The 22820-nt window shown below is 42.5% G+C and overlaps 1 pseudogene; it reads right to left on the bottom strand.

Moving 5' to 3' along the window:
• Positions 1-11150: 11150 nt before the first annotated feature.
• The window catches only part of LOC110542864 (baculoviral IAP repeat-containing protein 1a-like), a 36836-nt pseudogene continuing 25166 nt past the window's right edge, over positions 11151-22820 (bottom strand).

The raw sequence follows: 22820 nt of genomic DNA on the forward strand, positions 1-22820 counted from the left end.
GTCGAGCTATATTTTAGGTAATTGGACTGGAGAATTCGATACTACGATGGAGCAGCTGAGAGTGGCCATTGTCACAGTAAATTCTACCGGAGTGGACGCAGGACTAGCCACAGGATTATCAACATGGATTGCTGCAGCCATGAATCATCTGAAGGAATGGGCGGGCATGGGAGTGTTAGCAGGCCTTCTGGTGTTGGTCTCCTTGGTTTGCCTGTGGTATATATGCAAGATTAGAGTCTCACAACAGTGTGATGCAGCCATGATCATTCAGGCCTTTACAGCCATTGAAGCAGGACATTCTCCCCAAGCATGGTTGGATACCATAAAAAGCTAAAATGATACGCTCAGGATGCGAGGCTAAGCACTGCACTCAGGGTCAGCCGCTTTGGACCCAGAGAAGAGCATGTCTGATTGCATGCGGGTTGATGCCCCAGGTCCCGCCTCTGAGAAAAAGGTATCGGACGGTCTGATGCTCTTTGGGAGGATGACACCTAAATGAACATCTGTACAAAGTCCCAATTTATTTCTAATATCAGAGAACAGGGTTGCTTTTAAGCTTCCACAATAGCAGAAGATGCCCTAGTCCTACTGCAACTTGATATGCCAAGGCTGGTTGATATCCATGTGAAGTCTCCCATTTTCTTGGAAAAAGGGACGATGGAGGATGGGTGAGAAGTTTGATGAGAAGGAGGTACTTGGAAGAAAGGAGGGAAGGAAAACTTTGAATATGATGTAAAAATAATAAAATAATAAATGATTCTGTTGCTCTCCTCTTGGAGCTCCTGTCCTTTTCCCACTTCTTTCATAAGATTCCCTGCACTCTGCCCAAAGTTTGGCTATAGGTCTCAGCATCTGCTTTGATACCCTGCAGAGTAGAGACCTTCAGAGGCCCTCTGTGGTAGGCTCCTGTCCTGTTCCCTGTTTTCTCCTCTTCTGATGTCCATCCTCTTTGCCTTTCTGAATGAGGATTTACTTCTTACCCAGATGATCCTACTTGATTAGATACCTCCTTCTTGATTACTTTCTGTTGTTTTACTGATTTTAGTATGTTTATCCTATATTGTATGTCTAATATCCACTTATGAGTGAGTATAGACCCTGTGTGTCTTCCTGTTTCTGGGATACCTCACGCAGGATGATCTTTTCCAGTTCCCACCATTTGCCTGCAGATTTCATGATTTCCTTGGTTTTAATTGCTCCATAAGGAGAGCAACAGGACGAAAAAATCTGGGCACAGGGTCTTTTTCTGAGACTGAGACCCCAACCCAGGACCATTCATGGAGGTAATCTTGATCCCCTGCACTGATGTACCCCATGGCACTTTGGTGTCCAAGTGGGTTCCATAGATATGGGACAGTGAATGTCTCTGACATGAACTGATTGGCCCACTCTTAGATCACCTCCTCCTCAGGAGGGTGCAGCCTTACCAGGCCACAGAGCAAGACAATGCAGCCACACCTGATGATATCTGATAGACTGGGATCAGAAGAAAGGGGAGGAAGACCTCTCCTATTTGTGGACTGGGGAAGGGGTATGGGTGGGATAGAGGGAGGGAGGGAGCTACAGGTGGGATACAAAGTGAGTAAAATGTAATTAATAAAACAATAAAAATAAAAAATGAGCTTACATATTTAAAACTTAATAAATGAAGGCAAAAGAAATAAAATACTGAATATATGCTTTAAAAATTAACGTATTGTATAATGTTTAAATGTAAGTGTATCCCATCAAATATTTATTATTTTTTTCAGCAAACATTCCAAATGCACTTTAAACAAGTTCTGTATAGTTTATAATTAATAAAACCTACAGTCATTTGGGAAGAAAGATACTCAATTGAGAAACTGCCTCAATGCCTATAGACATGCCTGAAGCAGTACTTTCTTAGTTGATGATTGATGTGGGAGGGCACAGCACACTGGGGGTGGTGCCACCCCTGGGAAATGGCCCTGGATTGTAGAAAAAAGCAAGCTGTGCAAGCCAGCATGCCACTTTCCTCCATGGTTCCTGCTGCTGCCATGTCCAGGTATAGGCCGTTTAATTAGCCCAACAGGAATAATGACTTAGGCAGGTTGACACAAAGGGCCAGTAACTAGCATCAGACCAATCTCCAACACCTGGGGGTCCCCCCAACCCTGCCCTACATGGTAACCAGAAGCTGACCAGGGGAGGCTAGGAGCTCTGTGCTGTATCTTGTTCTCAGAGTTTCCAGGGAACTGAATGGAAGGGGGTCTACCGTGAGACATACTGAGTTGTCCTGGCTCTGTCCTAGGCTGTTTGCAGACACTCTCTTTCTCAGCAACCTTCCTAATAACTGTCATCCTGTAAAGTGAGAGCCATTTCAGGCTCTGCCTCCTGGAAGCCTCATTGTGTGGGACAAGGTCTCGGGAGAGTAGGACCCAAGCTCTTATCCACAGAAGATGGCTAGATCTGTGTGATACTGGTCACCCATGGATCTTCAGTGAGGAACTGTCACTGGGTTCATAGGTCGTATGTGTGACAGTTGGAGAAGGGATCCAAATGATTGCTGGGTAACCCCTGGTGGAGGCACAGAACTTTCTCTCACCTGGAAACAAGGGCTGAAAGTTGAGTTTAGAGGTCAGGCCAGGGACCCATGTGATTCTATGTCTTTTGCCTAGGTCTTTACCATTCTGAACCTTTCTTCTTCTTTAGGCTTGGCATCCTGCCAAAAGGGATAGGCCCAGGCCCACATCTCTTCTTAGTATCCAGGCTTATTCTGTGTTAGGGAAAGACCCAGGCCAACATCTCTATTTCTTAGGCCCAGGCCTCTTGAGGGGTGGTGATAGGCCAAGTCCCACAACTCTTCTCCTTCGGGCCCAGGCCTTTTCAGTGTTAGGATAGGTCCAGGTCCACACCTCTTCTACTTTGGGCCTAGGCCACTTTATGGTTAGGGATAGTCCCAGGACAACATCTTTTTTTCTTTAGGCCTGGGCTTCTTGGTTTAGGGAGAGGCCAAGCCCTGAATCTCTTCTTTGTGGCCATGCCTCTTCAGTGTTAGGGATAGGCCCAGGCCAATACCTCTTGTTTGGCCCCAGGCCTCTTCATGGTTAGTGATAGGCCTAGGACTACATCACTTTTTTTTCTCCCATACTTCTTCAAGGATAGGATAGGCCCAGGCATATATCTCTCTTTTGGGCACAGACTTCTTTGGGTTTAGGGACAGGCCTATCAACTCATCTCTTCTTTGTGCCCAGGCCTCTTCATTCTTAGAGATAGACCTAGGCCCACATCTCTTCTTCCTTAGGCACAAACCTCTCCAGGGATAGGGACAGGCCCAGGCCCAGGTACACATCTCTTCAACTTGAGGCCCGGGCCCCTTTAGGTAGTGAGAGCCCCAGGCTCTCATCCCTTCATAGTGCCCAGGCCTATTTGGTGTTAGGGATAGGCCTGGCCCTTACCACTTCTTCTTCTTTAGGCTCAGGCCTGTTCAGGGTATGAAATAGGCCCAGGTCCACACACATTCTTCTTTGGTTCCAAGCATCTTTAGAGTTAAGGTTAGGCCAAAGCTAACATCTCCTCTTCCTAGGGCCCAGTTCTCTTCAGGATTATGGATTGGACCAAGCACACAGTTCTACTTTGGGCCCAGGCTTCTTCAATGTTAAGGATTACCCAGTCCCATACCTCTTAATCATGGGCCTAGGCCAATATGTGGTTAGTGGTAGGCCCAGGCCCACACCTCTTCTTCTTTGGGTCCAGGCCTCTTCAGGTTTAGGGATAGGCCAGGGCCCACATCTCTTATTCCAGAGGCCCAGGCTTCTTCACCGTTAGAGAGAGGACCAGGCCCACGTCACTTCTTCTTTATTCCCGGGCCCATTCAGGTTTGGAGACAGGCTAAGTGCACTATTGTTTTTTTGTGCCCAGGACTCTTCAGGGTTTGTGATGGGCCCAGGCTCATACTTCTTCTTTGTGCCTAGGCCTTTACAGTGTTATGGATAGGCCCAGGCACACATATCTTCCTCCTTGGGCCCATGACTCTTCAGGGTTATGGATTGAATGGACTGAATGGAAGGGGGTCTACCGTGAGACATACTGAGTTGTCCTGGCTCTGTCCTGGGCTGTTTGCAGACACTCTCTTTCTCAGCAACCTTCCTAATAACTGTCATCCTGTCAAGTGAGATTGGCCCAGATCCACACCTCTTAATCTTTGGGCCCAGTCCACTTTACAGCTAGGGGTAGGCCCAATACCACATCTCTTCTTCCTTGGGCCCTGTTCTCTTCAAGGATAGGATAAGCCCAGGAATTTATCTCTCTTTTGGGCACAGATTTCTTCAGGTTTAGGGACATGTCCAGGCCTCCATCCCTTCTCTGGGCCCAGGTCTCAACATAGTTAGGAATTGGCTCAGTTCCACAACTCTTCTTTTTTGGGCCCAGGCCTCTTCAGGTTTAGGGATTGGTCTAGGCCCACATCTCTTCTTCATTAGGTCCATGTCTCTTCAGGGATAGGGAAAGGCCCAGGGCCTCACCACTTCTTCTTTGGTCACAGGCTTCCTCAGTTGGGGATAGTCCACTCCAGGTTTAGGAATAGGCTCTTGCCAAAACTCTTCTTTTTTGGGCACAGGCTTCTTCAGGGTTAGGGATAGTCCAAGGCACACATCCTTTCTTCCTTGGGCCCAGGTTTTGGAAAAAAAGAAAAAGAGTGAAACAGTAGTTGTAATGGAAGTTTTGGTGTCTTTGTATGTTATGTTACTATACTTTTGTTTTAATCTGAAGTGTGAGATTTCAGTTGGGCTATAGTTTGTCCATACCTTTTATATGTCATGGGTAGGGCACCATCTTTGCCAGTTGCTAATAGCCTTCCTTGTGGGGCATAAAAGTGGCATGGTCTAGGACTCTGAGTATAACTGAGGCCAAAAAAGAGACAGTTCGACATTTAGTATTGGCATGTGGCTTGTAGCCATTTGGAGAGACCAGAGGTGGTGTTGCAGTTTGGAGCAGACAGACTGAGAAAAATCTTCTGGGCACAGCAGCATGGAAGAGCCTGTAGCTGTGTCTACAGTTGACAAAGATTTCTACAGAGCCCTAAAAGAACTCCTTGATTTTATCAGGGAAAAGTAAAGGGGTCTGGACCCCTGCTCCTCACTAACCTCTTCTATCTTTTACATAGAGTTGGGGGGTTAGTGGAAGGGAGGTAGAGGCCTAAGCACCCCAAATAAAGTAGAGTTTTGAAAAGACTTGTACAGGTGGCATTTTGTCACAGGTGGTGCCCAACATCATTTAAGATAAAAAGGGCTAACAAGTGACACCCAGGCATGGCTTAAGAATAATGGGGAACTTGGTTTTGGAGCTGTACACAGAAAATGGCAAGTTATGAAAGAGTGAATGCAATGTTTCAAGATGGCACTGAAAGTTTTATAGCAGTGGCTGATGTCAGGTTCTCTCCTGAAATGTTCCCAGGTGAAATTTTCTGTTGTTGTTTTGTTTTCTTCCTATAATCTGTTTTTTAGAAGATTAAAAAATTACGGATGAGATAGGAAGAACAAAGGTGTCACTCAGTTCTCTTGTTCTGGAAAGGATTACAGACTTGGTGTTTCAATCGGAAAGTTTATGGGTAGAGACTGAAGCTCTTGGAAAGCAAAAAGTGCTACTGAAAAATGGGAGTTTACCCTCTATTGCTGCTCTGCCATGCTCCATGAGGCAGGTGTTCAGAGTACTCCAAGGGGGAAGGGAAGAACTGGAAGCCCAGCAAGCCGAAAGAGCTCTGGTCCCAAGGGCTCCACTACAGGAAGTATCTGTGGCTACAAAGGGAGCTTCAGCTTTCCCAGTCTTTGTGCAACATATGCCTGATAATGATGGTCGTGAGGCTGACAATGACATGACATGGAGTCCAGTAGAAGTGTTAGATGAAAAGAAACTTTAAAAGTCTATCATATGGTATGGAATGCATTTAAATTTGGTTAAATAAGTGTTAAATAACTAGACTATGAAAAATAGACTTATTCACCAAAAGTGGAAAGGGTTGGTTTTAGCTCTATTAAAAGCTGGTCAGTAGATAAAATTATAATTGTTGTGAAGGAATGAAGCCACAAAAATAGAACAACAAAATATAAGAAAGGGGTCAAATGTTGGTAAGGATCAACTGTTTGTTGAAGGGCATTATGCTGACTTATGAAAACAAATCAAATCTGAAGATGTAGTGATTGAACAATGCCATTTTGCAGCAGTAAGAGCATGGGATATGGTAGAGGAGCCTGGCAAAAAGAACCTCCTCATTTACTAAGGTAATTCAAGGCCCCGAAGAAGCCTTCAACTTCTTACAGAGATTGGGTTCAGCTTGAAATTGAGCCAAACCAGACCCTGAGACCAGACAGGTGTTGACACAGATCATGGCTTTTGAGAATGCAAATACTAAATGTAACAGAGAACTTAGACCATTAAAAGACTGAGGGGCCCAAAGAGACAGATGTTAAGAGAGACCACTGGCATTGCCTCTCAGGAGCATCATGCCAGTATCATAGGACAAGCCATAGCTAAAAGTCTCAAAAATCAAAATGACTGGCGCTTTAATTGTGGTGAATTTGGTGACTTTGCAAAGAAATCATGAGGCTAGAAGCTTCACTCATAAGGGGAAGAAGCTGCTTCTGGCTACAACGTTCAATTGCCAGATTCGCTGGAATTTGTAGGTATTGTAAGAATGGAAAGCATTGGAGTAATGAGTGTATATCTAAATGGCATTCAGAAGGTCACCTCTTGCCACCATTAAACAGTCAGAGGGGCCTGTCAGCTCGAGGCCCCACAGCAAAATATAGGAGCTCTCCTGCTATGGTCAGCCAGGAGATGACAAGCAGGAGGAAGATCAAAATGGAAAATTGCTGATCTCACCCATGCTAAATCCAGCAGGGCTTTGGTTCTGGGCACAAATACCCTTCTTACCCTTTCAGCAAGATTTGCATGTTACAAAATAACCATTGGTGTTTATGGTCATTTTCTTTCAGGGACAGAAAGGATGATCTTGGGAAGAAGTGGATTAACTTCTGAAGGATTTATTGTACATCCAGTTCTTGTAGATGGGGAGTGTAAGGAAGAATATACAATCATGACATGTAAAACAGGAGGTGCCAATTAATGCAGGGGGTAGAATTGCTCAGCTGTTACTATATCTTTATGTCAAGGGCAAAGTCGATCCCATAGAAAGAACAGGTGCCTTTGGGAATACTAAAGAGACATGTGCTCTGGCATCAGTGGTTCATAGTACAAATGAATGATGTTGAGATGTAAGGTTTGATAGATACAAGAGCTGACATCAAAAGTCTTGGAAACAAGAACGGCCACTTCAGAAGATTTCTACACCATTTATAGGAATTGGTAAATTGTCTCTAGTAAGACAGAGTGTTGTACAGTAGATTAAAATATGTGGGACCAGAATGGCAACCAGGGAATTGATACCTAATGTGGCTGACATACCCATACATTTGTGGGGAAGAGATCTTTTACAAGAATGGGGTACTCAAATTAATATGCCTGTAATCCCAGAGACAGCCAATGCTCAAATAAGGGGTGAAATGGTAGAGGCTTCTGTGGAAGCTATTGATATGTGTAATCAAGAACAATCACAAGCTGTGCCCACTGTCCAAGTACAGCACATCACAGGGATTGAGTTTCCAATTTTATAAGAGGGGACACTGCTGAAATACCAACAGCCTTGCCCCCAAAGTAGTTATCAAACAGACCAGTGTGGCTAGAGCAGTGGCCCATAATGAAAAAAAGTTACAGGTTTTGCCCCCATCTTTATTTAGGGCTACCAGCTATGTTTAGTTCCCTGATTAGTGCTAACTGCAACTTTTGTCCTTCAAGGTTTTTGATGTTCAGTTTTAATGCAATATGGTGGGATCAAGATTAGCTAGCCCTTTTATGAACTGTGTCTAATTTTGCTTTGATTTTAGTTCAGAAAAAAGAGATTCAAAGTTTTGCTAAGGACTGCAGTTGAGTACAAGATTGAGCTTTACCTATTCTCATTGGTTATGGTTTTTTAAGATTAAGCCTAGGGTGGGTAAGTATGAAGTTTGCCTATGTATATCTACTTGAAATATAGTCCTAAAACATGCATCTAAGGAATATGCCAGAATTAGAGATTAGAGCATTCTGTTTTATAGGATACAATTTAGAGCAGATGATAAAGATAGACAAAGAGTAACTCAAATATGCTGGCCCTCAAACTTGTCAGAGATCTGATGAATATGACACTTTAATATGTTTAAATTTATTGTGGCAAAAGATCCCAAAATCCAGGCAGACTCCATGGTCTCTGAGAAGATTTGAGCATAACGACAGATGACTGCGACTCTGGATTGTGGTATGCTAACCACTGGACAAGACCTTAAATTTAGTATGTAGCTGAGGCTGCCCATGAATTTCTTCTGCCACCACTTAACATGTATTGAGAATACAAACATGAACAACCTTGCTCAGTTTGCACAGTGCTGGGAATTCAACCCAAGATCTTACGAATGTTAATGTTATACAATGCATGTTTATGGCATATCAACATTCTACCAGCTAAGCTACATTCATACCCTGCTTTGTCTACCTGTTGCATGAGAGTCAATCAGCTCTTTTGGAATCTGTGAGTGGATATTTTTCATCACATTAAAATTTTTTTTCAAGGATGAGATATGTAGAAGCAGCACTATCCAGCACATAGTGAGTTTAAATCTAACCTGCGCAAGCAAAGACACTATTTAAAAACCAAAACCAAAAACAGGAGGCACATTTTCAAAAACCAGGAAAAAGTCGTATTTAATGTTTACCTAAAAATGCACATATAATATATGTAAGTATAGGTGTACATATAAACATAACTGAAGTAAAGTTATGCCACCGGAGGTGAAAATGCCATGAAAAAATTAAAGTCCAAGTGCAAGGTATAAAAATTTCTCTTTGCATTGTGGTCAGGAGACCCTCCCCTCCAATATAACATAGGCTTTTGCTGTTTCCTTTGGTTGTCTCAGAATTTGATGACAGGATCCTATTACTCAAGACACCACATACTTCAAGCTCAAGACATGAAAGAATCTAGAACTGTCCTTGGAAGCCTCTTCCCTAAAGACTAACTCTCTCTCTCTCTCTCTTTTCTCATTTAACTTGTTTTAATGGGTCTCAAAATTCTGTGACAGATTTTTGGTCAAGTTGTGTCCATTAAAAAGTACTGATTTTGAAAACTAATAACTTAAAACTGCCACATACACACAAAGGTCCAGGAAACATTCTTCTTTTCTTCTGAAGGTTTTAGGATGCATTGTTATCATTAACCAGTATTTTACTATTAAACTTAAATTGCAAATTGAGACAAACAGTTCTGAGACCATTCTTTTACCACTGTTTAAGACAAAGAAAACAAACAAACAAACAAACAAACAAGATTAACTCTCACAGTACCCAAAGGTGCTATGAAAGCTGTCAAGGGAGAAAAGCAATTCACCATCCTACCCAGCCACAAAGCCTATGAACCATAACAACGACCAGCATGGATGGTATATCCTATGGTATATTAATGGCTTTTTTTTATCTTGGAGGTAACCAACACCTACCCAATAAAATGTAAAGGCTGCTCAGGAATAGTAAATTCATGCCTGCTACCATAAACCAAGCTAACTTCCTGTGGCTGGTAAGGTCATGGACCCTGAAAGACAGCCTACTCTTACCATTTGCTAAGCAAGTGTAATTTCTACCTGCATTCTGAATACTTGTCCTTATATTCACAGATAAGTATAGCTGTCGATCTGCATCAAAGAAATCAAAGAAGCTTCTTCTTTCTTTTTCTTTTTATTTTCCTTTTATTTGTGTGTGTGTGTGTGTGTGGTTTTGGAGACAGGGTTTCAATGCATAACCCTGGCTGTCCTGGAACTCACTCTGTGGACCAGACTGTCTCAGATTCACAGAACTCTGTCTGCCTCTGCCTCCCAAGTGTTGGGATTAAAGGTGTATGCCACCATCACCTGTCAAAGAAGCTTCTTTTTCATAGAAGACAGAGACTATAACAGAAGTCCACAACTGGACAAAATCTAGAGAACAAGCTACCATGTGGAGCCCACCACAATATGGGTAGTCCCACCCCTAGATGAAGAGCTATGTGTGCTTAGTGGACGCTGAGGGGGGACTCAGCTTCTCCACAGACAATGCCCAGCAGGTTATCCAATCCCAAGCGGTCAGCCCTGAGCACATACGTATAAAAGCAACACTAATAAATACAAACTCAGCAGTTTGTATTTATATATGTGTTTATATATACAGATATGTAGACTAGGTTGACAGGGAACTGGGGAACAACAGTAGGTGTTGGAGGGAAGAGAGCATGGCATAGAAAGTATGTAAATACAGCACTCATGTATGACATTGTGAAAAATATAATGAAATAAATGTCAGTAAAAACAATAAAACAGGCAAACAAAATAAACAGAGAGAGAAAAAGAAGGAAGGAAAAAAGAAATAAAAAGGAAAAAGAAAGATTGAAAGCTCAGGAGGCCTCAACCCTACACAAAGAACTATAAAAACCTAAGGGATGCTAATGATGGGAAAACCAGTCTTCCCAGGGAAGAGCATGCCAGTTGGTTATGTACTAACAAATGGTCAGCCCTTAAGTCATATATACAAGTAGTAGTATTCAGACTGATCCGGTATTTAAGTATTGAGAAATGTATACACATAATTAGTATACAAGTATATTAGAAATATATATACACGCATGTATGTATATATGTCAATATCAATATCAACAACTAATTTTAAAAACATGCCATGAATCTGAAAGAGAGCAAGGACGGGTATATGGAATGGCTTGGATGGAAGATAGGAAAAAAGGACATGATATATTTTATAGTTTCAAAAGTAATTCTTAAAAAGAAAAAGGACAGGGCTGGAGAGAAGGCTCAGTGGTTAAGAGTGCTTTCTGCTCTTCCAAAGGACCAGGGTTCAATTCCCAACACCCATATGGTAGTTCACAGCTGTTTGTGATGCCAATTTCAAGGGATCTGACATCATCACATCAAATGCACATAAAATAAAAATTAAATAAATTATTAAAAAGAATAAAAAAGTCTTTAAAAAAGTTAAAAAAAAAGAAAAAGGACTATACAGACAGAGCAAAGAATACTTGAGCATATAGCATGCTGCTAAAAAAAATCAAAGTTCTGCTACTAACAATAACAAAAATTAAAAATTAAATATTTGCCATGGTATAAAGACTGAGAAATTAACTGACTGAAAGATAGTAAAGTCTAGGAGCTGAAAAGATGGCTCAGCAACTAAGAGCTCCTGCTGTTCTGCAGAGGACCACAGTTAGGTTCCCAACACCCACATTATGCAGCTGGAACAACCTGTAACCACAGCTCCAAAAGATCTGACACTCTCTTCTTACCTCTGAGGGCAACTAAACATACAAGCACAGGAACACAGACAATTAAATAAATATATTTTAAAAGACATCATTATAAAGTCTATCCTGAAAACTATCAAACAGCGCTTAGAAGAAGACATAATTATTATTTATGCAGATTAAATGTCTTCTGTGGAGAAGCCATTTCCTCCTCTGGGCAGCGAGAGAACAGAAGGCTCTCCAGCATCATCTGACACACAATGCCCCATTAACCAACAACAAGCTACTCAAGCACCCTTCTGAGGACCTTGAGAGATGAAACTATGGTGGCAATATTTTCCTAGTGTTCTCTGAGTTACTTGAAACCCATTCTAGGATTCAGGACCTTATACACTGCCTCAAACAATGAGAGTATTCAGATCTCTCCTATCGAGGCACATCCATGGCTTGTGTCTGCGAAGTTTCACTCATCTAACACTAACGATGAGAAACCACAGAGTCAGCCAGACTGCTTGTGAAAGCACAGGGATACCTGGTAACTGGTTCGTCCCTGAGACCTCAAGAGACTGGAGGGCAGGCAGGGTGAGAAGCAGCTCCTGTTCTGCTGTGCTGAGCTCCAGCCTGCACATGGAACACTTGGTGACAGAGGTCTTATTCCGCTCCAGAGCTGGGCGGATGCTTTCAAGAAAGCCATTGCTGTTGGACAAGCAGAGCTCAATATTCTGTGAAGCTGAGAAGACTTCCATTAGGACCCCAAGCAGTGCTTGGTCTACTGGGCCCATGTCAGCCACTGCAACTTCCAACCTAGGGATCTTGTGTGGCTTGGGTGAGAGTTTCCAATACCCAGAATTTATTTTTGGTAGATGGCTGCGTTGGTTATTCATGTTATTGAAAAAACTGTATACATTCTCTTGATTTTTAGCTAAATTTTCCGCCCATTGCTTCATATGTTCAAAGGCAGATGCATAGTCCTCATGTATACTTGGTGGCTGTAATGTTTCATAACAGTTTTTCATGACTGAATAACCTACATTAGGTGACATTTTATTTCCATTCATGGAGACTTTTATACTTGCCAACAGTAATAGGCTTTCTGGGTGGTCCCTAAAGTACTGGAAATTCAATACTTTTAAAGCCAGTTTTCTTTCTCGAAGGAATTGCAAAATCAATGGAGAACATGCAGAAACTGTGTTGCTTTCATAAGCAAAGTTTAGAGCAAGTCTCAATAAATTTTCTGAAAAATTTGAAGACAAAGCTTCAGGAGAAAACTGCCACAATTCTTTAATTGACTGTGTTATAAAAGAAGGTTCTGGTCCATGCTTTACATGATCCTCTTCTTCAGACATGTTCTCCAGGGACTCTTTCTCATCCACCAACTGAAGCAAATGAGACACAACTTCTGGCCCTGCCTTTGATGAAGGGTGGCTGAAGACATACTTCAAAAAGTTGTTGTAGGTGGTCAGAGCCTTCAAGGGTGAGTTAATTTGTCTCTCCCAGATCTTGGTCTTCCTGCCTGTCTGAACCCAGGAGTTCAGTCAGCCTCATGGCAGCAAGAAATTCTTGGAAGAGAGGACTTAAAAACCGGTAGACTGGTCTCAGTCTCTGGGTGGTGAATTTGCTCATCAAGCAGGTGGTCAGGTCTTCATCTTCATCCACTCCAGCCTCTGTGAGGTCATCATTGTTGAACTCAAAGCATGAAGAAAAACGCCCTCTCATGTGGGCCAGCTGCCCACATGAGGACACAGTGGCCTTGAGGGCTTCAGCTGCAGCTTTGTACTTTAAGGACAAGTACTTCATATAGGACTTGAAAACTGCCACATCATGAAAGGGCTGGTCAGAAGGATTTTGAAACCAGTCAGTACAAACTGCTGCTACGAAGAGAGGAGTTTTGTGAATTCCCCGTAAATCCTCATTCTTTCCGAAATAAACGATAAATTCTTGCAGAAGTGTTATACTCTGTGAGAAGACCTTCTGTAACACAGAGACTGTATTATAGAAAGGAAATTCTTTGATCTCTAAAATTGTATCTAGGTATGGACAGATGGACCTGGCTCTGTTTGTATGGACAGCGATCAATAAGCAGGTTCGTGACAAGTAGTTTTTTGTAATCAGTGTCTCTAGGACTTGGGGAGTGAGTCCATCCCATTATAGTCATCCAACAGGAACAGCACCTGGTGTTTTAACTGCTGGATGCTGCTGCTTAGGCATGCTTCATTAACACAGCCTCCTACCTCTAGAAGTTGGGCACAGATGATGCTGGCCAGACCCTGGTCTGGTCTGGTGGAACTAAGGGAGAGGTAGAAGACCAGCTGGAACCTGTTCAAAAGGGGACAGCACCCTGATGCTCAGAGAAAAGCTATTTTCTTCAGGAAGGTTGTCTTCCCACTGCCAGCTTCCCCCTCCACACACATGACTGAGCTGAGATTAGCGGAGACCTCTGGGATTGTCAGGGGCCCTTGCACTGGCCTGCTGATGTGTTTTGCAATGATGGACACATCACAGCCAAGCAAGTGGTCAGTGCCTTGGCTAGAGCACACATCTGGCAAATTCATGTGGCGGAAATTGGCTTTGGTGTAGGCGCCTTGCAGCTGCTCACTCAGACTCTTTGCCTCTTGATACCACTGGGCATCCCTCAGAGCCAAGCCTGTGGAGAGAAGGGAGGCAGAGGAAGATGTACCTTCACACCTCTTTGATTGCTTTGCTTGTCTGCTAAGAGTGGATTAGGACTCTCCTCTCCTTCCCATGACCCCCCTCCATACCCTAAGACCCTCTCAGATCTTTCCATAGCATCAGAATGTGGGGTACTATGTCTAAGGCTTCTCATTTGACAGGGACTTGGATATCCTGGCACCCTAATTTCCCTTTAGGATCTCAGGAGACCAGCCGGCTGCATGATGCCCTTAACACTGGCTGCTTTTGATCTGGCATGAGGACTGCTGTCTGTAGTCCTGCATTCACTCTCAAGATGCCACAGGAGCGCTCTCTCACCCATAGCTCCCTTCACCTCAGTGCTCTCCTCTAGGAGCTCCTTGGACAATTATAAACACACTTTCCTGTCCAAAGCCCACATACACATACACAGAATCCCATGTGCTTTCACGTTCTTACCGGCCTTGGTGGTTTGAACTGGGTCCTCGTGATTGCTTTCACTTGTGATTTCCTTTGAAAGAGAAATTCTTTATTAAATTAAAATTTGCATGATAGTGAGACATTATGTTATCATTGAGAACCCAATGTCTTCTAGATTTCACTCTGTATGTGGCATGTATCTTACCAACTGAACAACATTTCTAGCCCTTGCAATGTCATTTTGAAATTCGCAAATACTGTACACATATCACTTCAACCCAGAGTTGATTATCTTTTCAGTTTTCAACCTTTTTTCTTCATTTTTTTTTTCCGATTTGTTTGCTGTCGGGTTTTTTGTTTTGTTTTGTTTTCAGAGATGGGGTTTTATAGTATAATCCAGGCTGATCTTGAACTCACAGCCATCTCCTTGCCTCAGCTTCCAGAATGCTATATTGTAGACATGAGCCATGATTCCCAGATTTGCTTTTCCTTTGTGAGAAGGCAATAATAGCACACCTACCAAACAACTACAGCCTGCAGCAGTTGGTATGCCCATTGAATTCGTAGTTGTGTCTTATGTTGCAAAAATTCATTTCCTGGTTTACTACTTGGCATTTGGTTTGGTTCACAAAGCACATTCATGGGTCAGAAATATGTCTCAGTCCTAGAGTGCTTGCCTAGCACAAAAGGGTCTTGGTTTAAATACAAGAAACAACATCAAAAGTCAAATCAGCTAGACATAGGTGCAGACAGTTGGAACCATAGCATTTTTAAGGCCAAGGCAGAGATCAGAAGTTCCAGGTCAGGTTTGGCTACACAGAAAATTCAAGATCAGCCTAAGCTGAAAATCTGAAAATCTGTCTCAAGCAAAAGTCCAACTAAGGAAAATGACACATTTGTTTAAGGTTCTAAAGTTCTAGCAGAAAGTCTAGCCTACTGCCCTGCAGGAAAAGGGCAGATGGACTGTTTAGTCTACGTTTTAATCAAGTCAAGTCTAAAAGGGTCTCAAGCATCTGAATCTTCTGGGAGAAGGGCTCACTGTTCACTGTGAAGCCCCATATATAGCTGTCATGTGACAGTTGCTTCTTAGATTCTCGTGGACTCTATCTAATTATGATACATTTACAGTTGACAATCACAGCTCAACCCCACAATCATGTGTTGCTGAGTCAGAGAAGAGGCAGGGCTCATTACCATGGCTTCCAGAAGTGCATGGTGGCTCTCAAGGGCTGGAATCACTTCTGCAGAGGACTTCAGGTTTTGAAGAAATACACAACTATGCAAAGAAGATAAAAGTCATGAAATGGTTCCATGCAGTTAACTGACTGTATTAGCTTTATGGAGAACATGAAGATTCAGGACCAGGAGTGAAATAGAAAGTGAACATTTTCAGTGACTCTGTCAGTCTTGCATCCTGTAAAACCTTCAGTCTCTGGGTCCTAATAACGATGCATGTGGTTTGTAAAGTAATGGTGAGGATATTGGGGGAGTGTGTTGGGGTGTGAACAGAGCTAGTTCCTGTCCGTGAAACCAGCTAAAATAATCAGAAAGAATAGAAGATAGTGACACAGCACTGTGGGTGCAGAGGCAAGAGGATAACTAGGGCTCGCTGGATGCTAACAGGTTCAGAGAGAGACCCTGCTTCAAGGGAACAAGAGGGTGACATAAAGGAGAGGAGACTCCCTGTCTCCCTTTGGCCCCATGTAGAACACACATTGCACACACAAACACACATTACCTAAGTGAACAAGGTAAAAATAAATAAAAATTCACAGATTAAAATATGAGAAAACTCTATAGAGTCATGGAAAAAGAACAACAAAGGACATTAAAAGATACTAAACAAAGTGTACAATTAAGAATTTAGTTAACAGTAATTTTTAACCATTTCAACTCTTGTCAAACTGTCAGAAACAAACCCATAAGATCTGAGTGTGCCAACTACATGAAATTCACATTAAGTATAAAAACATAGATATCACACAAATAAAATTTTAAGTTAGATATCCAGAGCTTAGAGATGGTACAGTTGGCAAATGCTTGCTGGGCAAACATGGAGACTGGGTTCAGAGCTCCAGCACCTGTGTAATAGCCAGGCAATAGGGACAGTGTAATCTTAGTGCCAGAGAAGGAGAGACAGGAAGACTGTAGGGGCTCACTAACCAGCCAGTAAGTCTCATTGGCCAGCTCCAGGCTTAATGAGAGACCTGTCTCACAAAATAAGTTGGACAGAACTACAGACCTATTTCTGAATACACAGAGCATGTTGCTTTCAGGATAGAGAGGAGCTGACTCAGAATTTCCTCCCTGCTGTCTCCCTGTCACAGTACTGGAAGAGGTTTTTCAGTCTGCTGAGGGAGGAAGGCCACCTGCATTCTACAACATCACCATCATGCCAGACAAGATGAGGCCAACGGTGAAGAGTGCCCTGAATCTTTGGGGATAACCAACTGCTTTTGAATTGGACTTGAAGCTGTTTCACAGATGCTCTGAACCTGGTCAATCTTGGTGTGGTGGTGTAGGCTTGTAAATCTCAGCACTTGGGTGTCAAAGACAGGTGGATCTCTGGGTCAATGGCCAGACCGATTTACATAGCAAAGTCAGAACAGAAAGGGCAACACAGTGAGACCCTATTTCAAAAAGGCAAAAAGAAAGAAAACAAAAACCTAAATTAGATCTGGTGAAAAGCACATGACCCAGAAACACTGTAAAGGTCTTAGCAGGGAAGGGTCTAGGAATGCTATCTGGCTTAATGGACATCCTGTCAAAATTCCTTCTAAATATTTATGTTCCTATGCAACGAATGCTGCTGCTTTGATCCTTGGCTACATAAGTTTCTCACTGTAGTACAGAGAATAATTGGTTATTGAGTGTTCAGCCATACATGAGACGTCTATGTCAACCTCACACCAAGGCTCTGGGAGCATCTGATGGCACAGCCATATCCATTGGAAACAGCAAAAGCCATGAAGCCTGCACAGCTGTTTGACACAGCTCTAGCAAAGAAGAGCCAAATGCTGCAATCATTTCATTCTTTCCCTCTTTTGTAAGTTTTTAGGATCTATGCATTTTATTTGGGGGGAGGAATCCTTTCTGCATTATGATTTTTTCTGTCTTTTCCCAAGAAAATTATGTCTGAGTTATTTCCTTTCATGAAAAATAACATTATCTGGCCACTGTTTTGAAGGTTTCCTTATGCTTTGGAGATCACTGAGCACAGATTAGCATGTAAGCTAGAAATTATTTCATGAAGCCGTTACTACAGGAATCTTTTGTGGATATCTGCCCTTAAGCAAACTCAAACAGTATAATTGGTACAGGGGAAACAAACACAGCTGACAAGCTCTGACTGGTCAGAAAACCAGGTAACAGATTCAAGGCATCCCTTTACAATACGCTTAGAACTCTCTGAAAATGTAGTTTACAGATAGGGGGTCATACAGGGTACACCCCTGGAGGAAGAGAACTGAGTAAATAAGACAGATTGACTAAAATAAGGTGTTCCTACTTTATAGTGTAGATGATGACACAAGTCGTAAAAGGAGTTGTGTATTAATATTTGTTCTTCATTAAAAAGAAAGTTCAGGTGTTTTCTGTTTGTCTGGAGTGCCTTAAATCTACAAATACCACCAGCCTAAAAGCAGGATGTTATATAAGAAATGTGTTTGCTTTGGATAAGACAATCTTTAGAGTTTGCTTTGGAGTTATAAGGCTTATAATAAAGATAAATTTGCTCTGTTTATATTTTCTAATCATGACTGAAGTTGTAACACTTCGTAATGAAAAATCAAACAAATCTTCTGTACTTCTTGGACATGTTAGTATGTCATTAGTCTGTCTTTGTTCTCTGAAACCTGTGTAATAAAGAAGCAATCTCATTCCTAGTGAATCAGAACTGCAAAATTCCCCTGAGCACCTCTCCTGACTCACTCCTCTCTCCCTCGCCAATTATCTCCTCTGCACACCACTCTCTGTTGCTCTCGTTCATCTATAAGCCCTGATCAAAGTGGCAGAGCTTTCTGAGCCACAGTTTGGAAGCCTTTTCTTTTTTAAAAAGTATTTTATTCTTTGGAAATCACAGATGTGTATACAATGTATGTGGATTATATCAACCCCCACTGCCTTTCTTCAGTTTCCCCAGACTCCTCCTAAAGTCAGGTCGCCTCCCAGCTTCATATCCTCTTTTAACTGAATTCAATTAGTGATGCTCATGGGTGACTGGACACGGGGCCATCCAGCAGAGCTCAGGAAACCTCAAGGCCCACTGGTTGAACAAGTGTCAACAGCTCCCCTCCTACAGGTGGGGCTTGGCTTGGCTGGATTTGGGGCAGGCTTGTATGGATAGGCAACCACAGCAACTGTGAGTTCCTGAGGGAAGGAACCTGCTATGCACAAAACAAGACAAAACCAAGCTGTCCTCTACAGCCTCTGGCTCTTCTGACCCCTTGGGCCCCTCTTCTACAATGGCCCCTGAGTTTGGGAGGAGGAAGTGTACCCTCAGGAATGAGCACACCCTGTCACTCACTGTCTCCACTTTGACCTTGTTGTAAGTCTCTGGAATTCTGTTCTTGTTAAGGTCTGAATTTATGTTTATTCCAGACTCCCATTAGCAACTGAGAGCCCTGGGGTGTCCCAGAAAGACACTTGGAAGAAAGGATATGGTCATTGTTGCCAATTGTAAGTTTACAAATTGCTGTTGTCTATTTAAACAAAAGCTGGGGCTAAAGAGATGGCTCAGTGTTCAAGAGCTCTGGCTGCCCTTCCAGAAAGCCAGAGCTCAATTCTCAGCACCCACAGGGCAGCTCACAACTGTCTATAACTCCTGCTCCATGGGATCTGACTTCCTCACACATGCAGACAAAACACCAATGTATAAAATAAAAATGAATAAAGTAAAACAAAACAAAACTTGGGTGTGTTGGAACATGCCTGTCATCCAGCACTTGGGAGGGGGAGGCGGCAGGATAAGAGTTTAAGGCCATCCTCCCTAAACACTGAGTTCGAGGCCATCCCGAGTTATCTGGCACTCTGTCTCAAACACTCCTCTACCAGCTGACCGGCCCCCCCAACAAACATAGCAGGCAAGCCAATCAATTATGGTAGCACATGGCTGTGCATCATGAGAGTAAGGCAAGAAGATGTGAATTCAAGGGAAATCTGAGCTATACTGCAAATCAAGATCAGCTACACAGTAAATTTTTTAATTTTTTTTTTCTGAAACAGGTTTTCTCTGGGTAGCCCTGGATTCCTGGGACTCACTCTGTAGACATACTAGGATTCTGTCTTAAACAATGTGAGGGCTGGAGCAGTAGTTCAGTGGCAAAGTGCTGCTTCTCACTCATGACATTCTGGATTCAACCTTCTGTCCCCTTCCACACACACACAACAGACATAGAACTAAAATAAAAAGAAGCAACAAACAACTGAAGAAGAACAGGCAAAGTTGAAGGTTCATGTAGATGTGTGTGTGCTTTTGTTTGGTAAAAGGACTGTGAACTGAAAATCAGGACTGTGTTTGCCCCTGGATGAGGAGGGCAGCATCCTCAGGACAAGAGAGTGGCAAGGTGGCCTCTGAGGCATTGAGAGACCTTGACATCTTGACTTTAGCACTCAGCTCCTAAGCTTTATTGTTATTGTCCTTTCAACCAGATATGTAAGTACAGTAGATACGCATTACGTATGCTAGTTTTAATTATAATAAAACAAAGTTTGTTGATAGATTCTAGAACAAGTTTTAAGTACAACCAAAATGTCTCCCAACTTGCCACACAGGGTTTAAGAAGAAGAAGACCCTGACATTCTCAACTATTTTCTACATACTCCTAAAGAAAAAAGAAAAAAAGTGAGGCCTGAAAATGTCTCAGTGGGAGAACAGTCACTACTCCTGGGAGGACTCAGGCTTGCTTCCCAAAACCCATATCAGGCAGTTCACAGCCTCCTGTAACTCAGTTCTAGGATATTTGATGCCCTCGTTCTGACCTCTGTGGACACCAGGCATGCAAGCAGTGCACATATATACATGCAGACAAAACACCCAAAAGTCAAATACTTTAAAAAAGAAAAAGGAAAAGAAAAAAGTGACCACTGCTGTAACTCTTTAACTTCAAAATGAAATGGATTATCTATCTTTGTATTTATTTATTTATTTATGGCAAAGATAAGTCTTGCTATATATCCCTGGGCTGGCACAAAACATATGATTTTAGAAGGAATAGAACTAAGAAGAGCTATAAAGAGATAAGAGAATGTAATGGGAGGATGGTGGTGAGCATGATTGTAGTAAACTGTAATATATATAACATATGTAAAACATAATGTATATATATATATATGCAATGTTATTGTATGTCTTAATGCACACTAAGAAAACATTTTTAAGGAATATTTTAAGTGATTCAGATACTATTAGCATCCTATCTCAAGTCCAGATGGTTATTTAAACCTTTATATTTAAATGTTAATAATTAAACTTAAATCAATTTAGAGCACTTTTAGGGGGGAAAGGAATAAAGATAGAAGAATGAGCCCTTCACAGTAGGAACCAAAGAGTGAGCAGACACTACCCACAGATAACAAACCTGGACAGTGAGGGAATAACAGATGAAGTGAGTTTAAAGTTAACAGAATTCACTTTGCTCACTTTGGGAAAAACTTGGTGTGGTCTGCTAATGGGTCATCAACTTCCTCCCACTTCTCCATACATCCTCCACAGGAAAAAGACCGGACAAGGTCCTTTTTGCCTAGGAAAAGGAGATGGGGTCAGCTCAACAGCACATACACCTGTCAATTCATGAATTCGACTCCAGATTTCACTAGTGAAATCCTGCTTGCTCCTCCAGTTGGATTATGTGACAATACCACGCACAGGAGGCAAGAATTCACACAGGACTCTTGGTCCTTCAGTGGGGTGGTCAGCAACAGTCAGCAACAGTCGCCAAAGGTTCCTGTGCACCATGTGCTTTGATGAAACCTCTCCCAAACCATCATACTGAAAGATTTGCCATTAGGACCTAGAGTAGGAGCTCCGTGAGAGCAGAGATTTCTGTCTGTTCTGGACAATGATGACTTACGGGACATTCACAGACATAGGCAACCAACAAGCAATTGCTTACTGAGTTAATCAGAAGAATATACTTGTATCTGGGGCAGGATGGAAGAGCAAACTTAGAAACCTCTATGCAAGGCATGTTATGAAGAATCCCTGTCTCTCCTCACATTATTGCCTGCTCTACTCCTCTATAAATAGGAGCGCTTCATCTGTGACACTCAGGCAAGGCTGGCAAGAAAAGGCAATGCGTTAAGACCAGGTGGTGAGTTTAGTGCCAGTGGAATAGGCCTGTCAGATGAAGTGACCTCAGGATCCCCAAGCTCAGAGGCTGAGCACCAAGGGAACTATGGAAAACTGAAGGTCTTATGAGGCCCCAAAGAGATCTATGACAAACGAAAATAAAGAAAAGTGCAATTCCAGGATTAGATATGTGGCAGACACAAAATTCTGAGTCAGATGCTAAAGAGATGCTCAGCATAAAGAGCACTGGCTGCTCTTGCAAAGGAGTCAGGTTTGTTTCCAGCACCACATGCTGGCACACGGCAACTATACCTCCAGTTCCAGGATCCAACACCCTGTCTATCCTCTGAGGGCACCAGGCAGACATGTGGCACCCATACTTACCTTCAGGCAACACTCACACACAGAAACATACAAATAAGGGGGAAAACCCCCGACTGACCTGTGTAGAAAAGGCCTGCTTTGATGAGAGCTTCAACAGCCTCAGGTGACTCATGGGGCCAGTCCTTAAAAGTCTCCTTCCTCAAGTCTTCATTAGTAAAGACGCTGTCATTGCAGTAAGCTTGGGGAAAAGAAGTGGGTGAGAAGAGCAGGCTTTGATAACAAAGTTCAAGTTAGGTATGTGTATAGGTGGGAATAATGTCATGATCTGTACTTGTGTCAGAATAATTGAGGGTGGATAGAAGAGCGGGAAGAAATAAGAGGCACAAGAAAGACCATGTTAGAACTGCTGGAGCAGAGTGGCAAACACTGGGGTATTCCATTCATTCTATTAATTTCTGTACATGGTCACTGTGTTAAAGTCTAACTTATGACTATCCTTTGGTCATCTAGAATCAGGATACAACAAAATCAAGACAGGATTCCAGTTTTCAGGTCAGTGTGAAGATTTGAGAAAGGTCGTTTCTCCTGTGGCTTTCTTAAAAACAGTCATTTTGATGGCTTGCTCTTTGAGATCACCACACTGGGAAGATCACTCATCCTGGATCTGGGCCACTGGTCTTCTCTACACTGTGAAGACTTGAAAATTAAACTGTCCCAACCTTGGTCTGACAAGTCTCACACATAATCCTAGATTCCCCCTTTTTTTTCCTTTTGCTTTAAGTATTTCTTTGGCATTTGGAATGCTACACT

The sequence above is a fragment of the Meriones unguiculatus genome, chromosome 6 (assembly GCF_030254825.1).
Source record: "Meriones unguiculatus strain TT.TT164.6M chromosome 6, Bangor_MerUng_6.1, whole genome shotgun sequence".
Classification (NCBI taxonomy): domain Eukaryota; kingdom Metazoa; phylum Chordata; class Mammalia; order Rodentia; family Muridae; genus Meriones; species Meriones unguiculatus.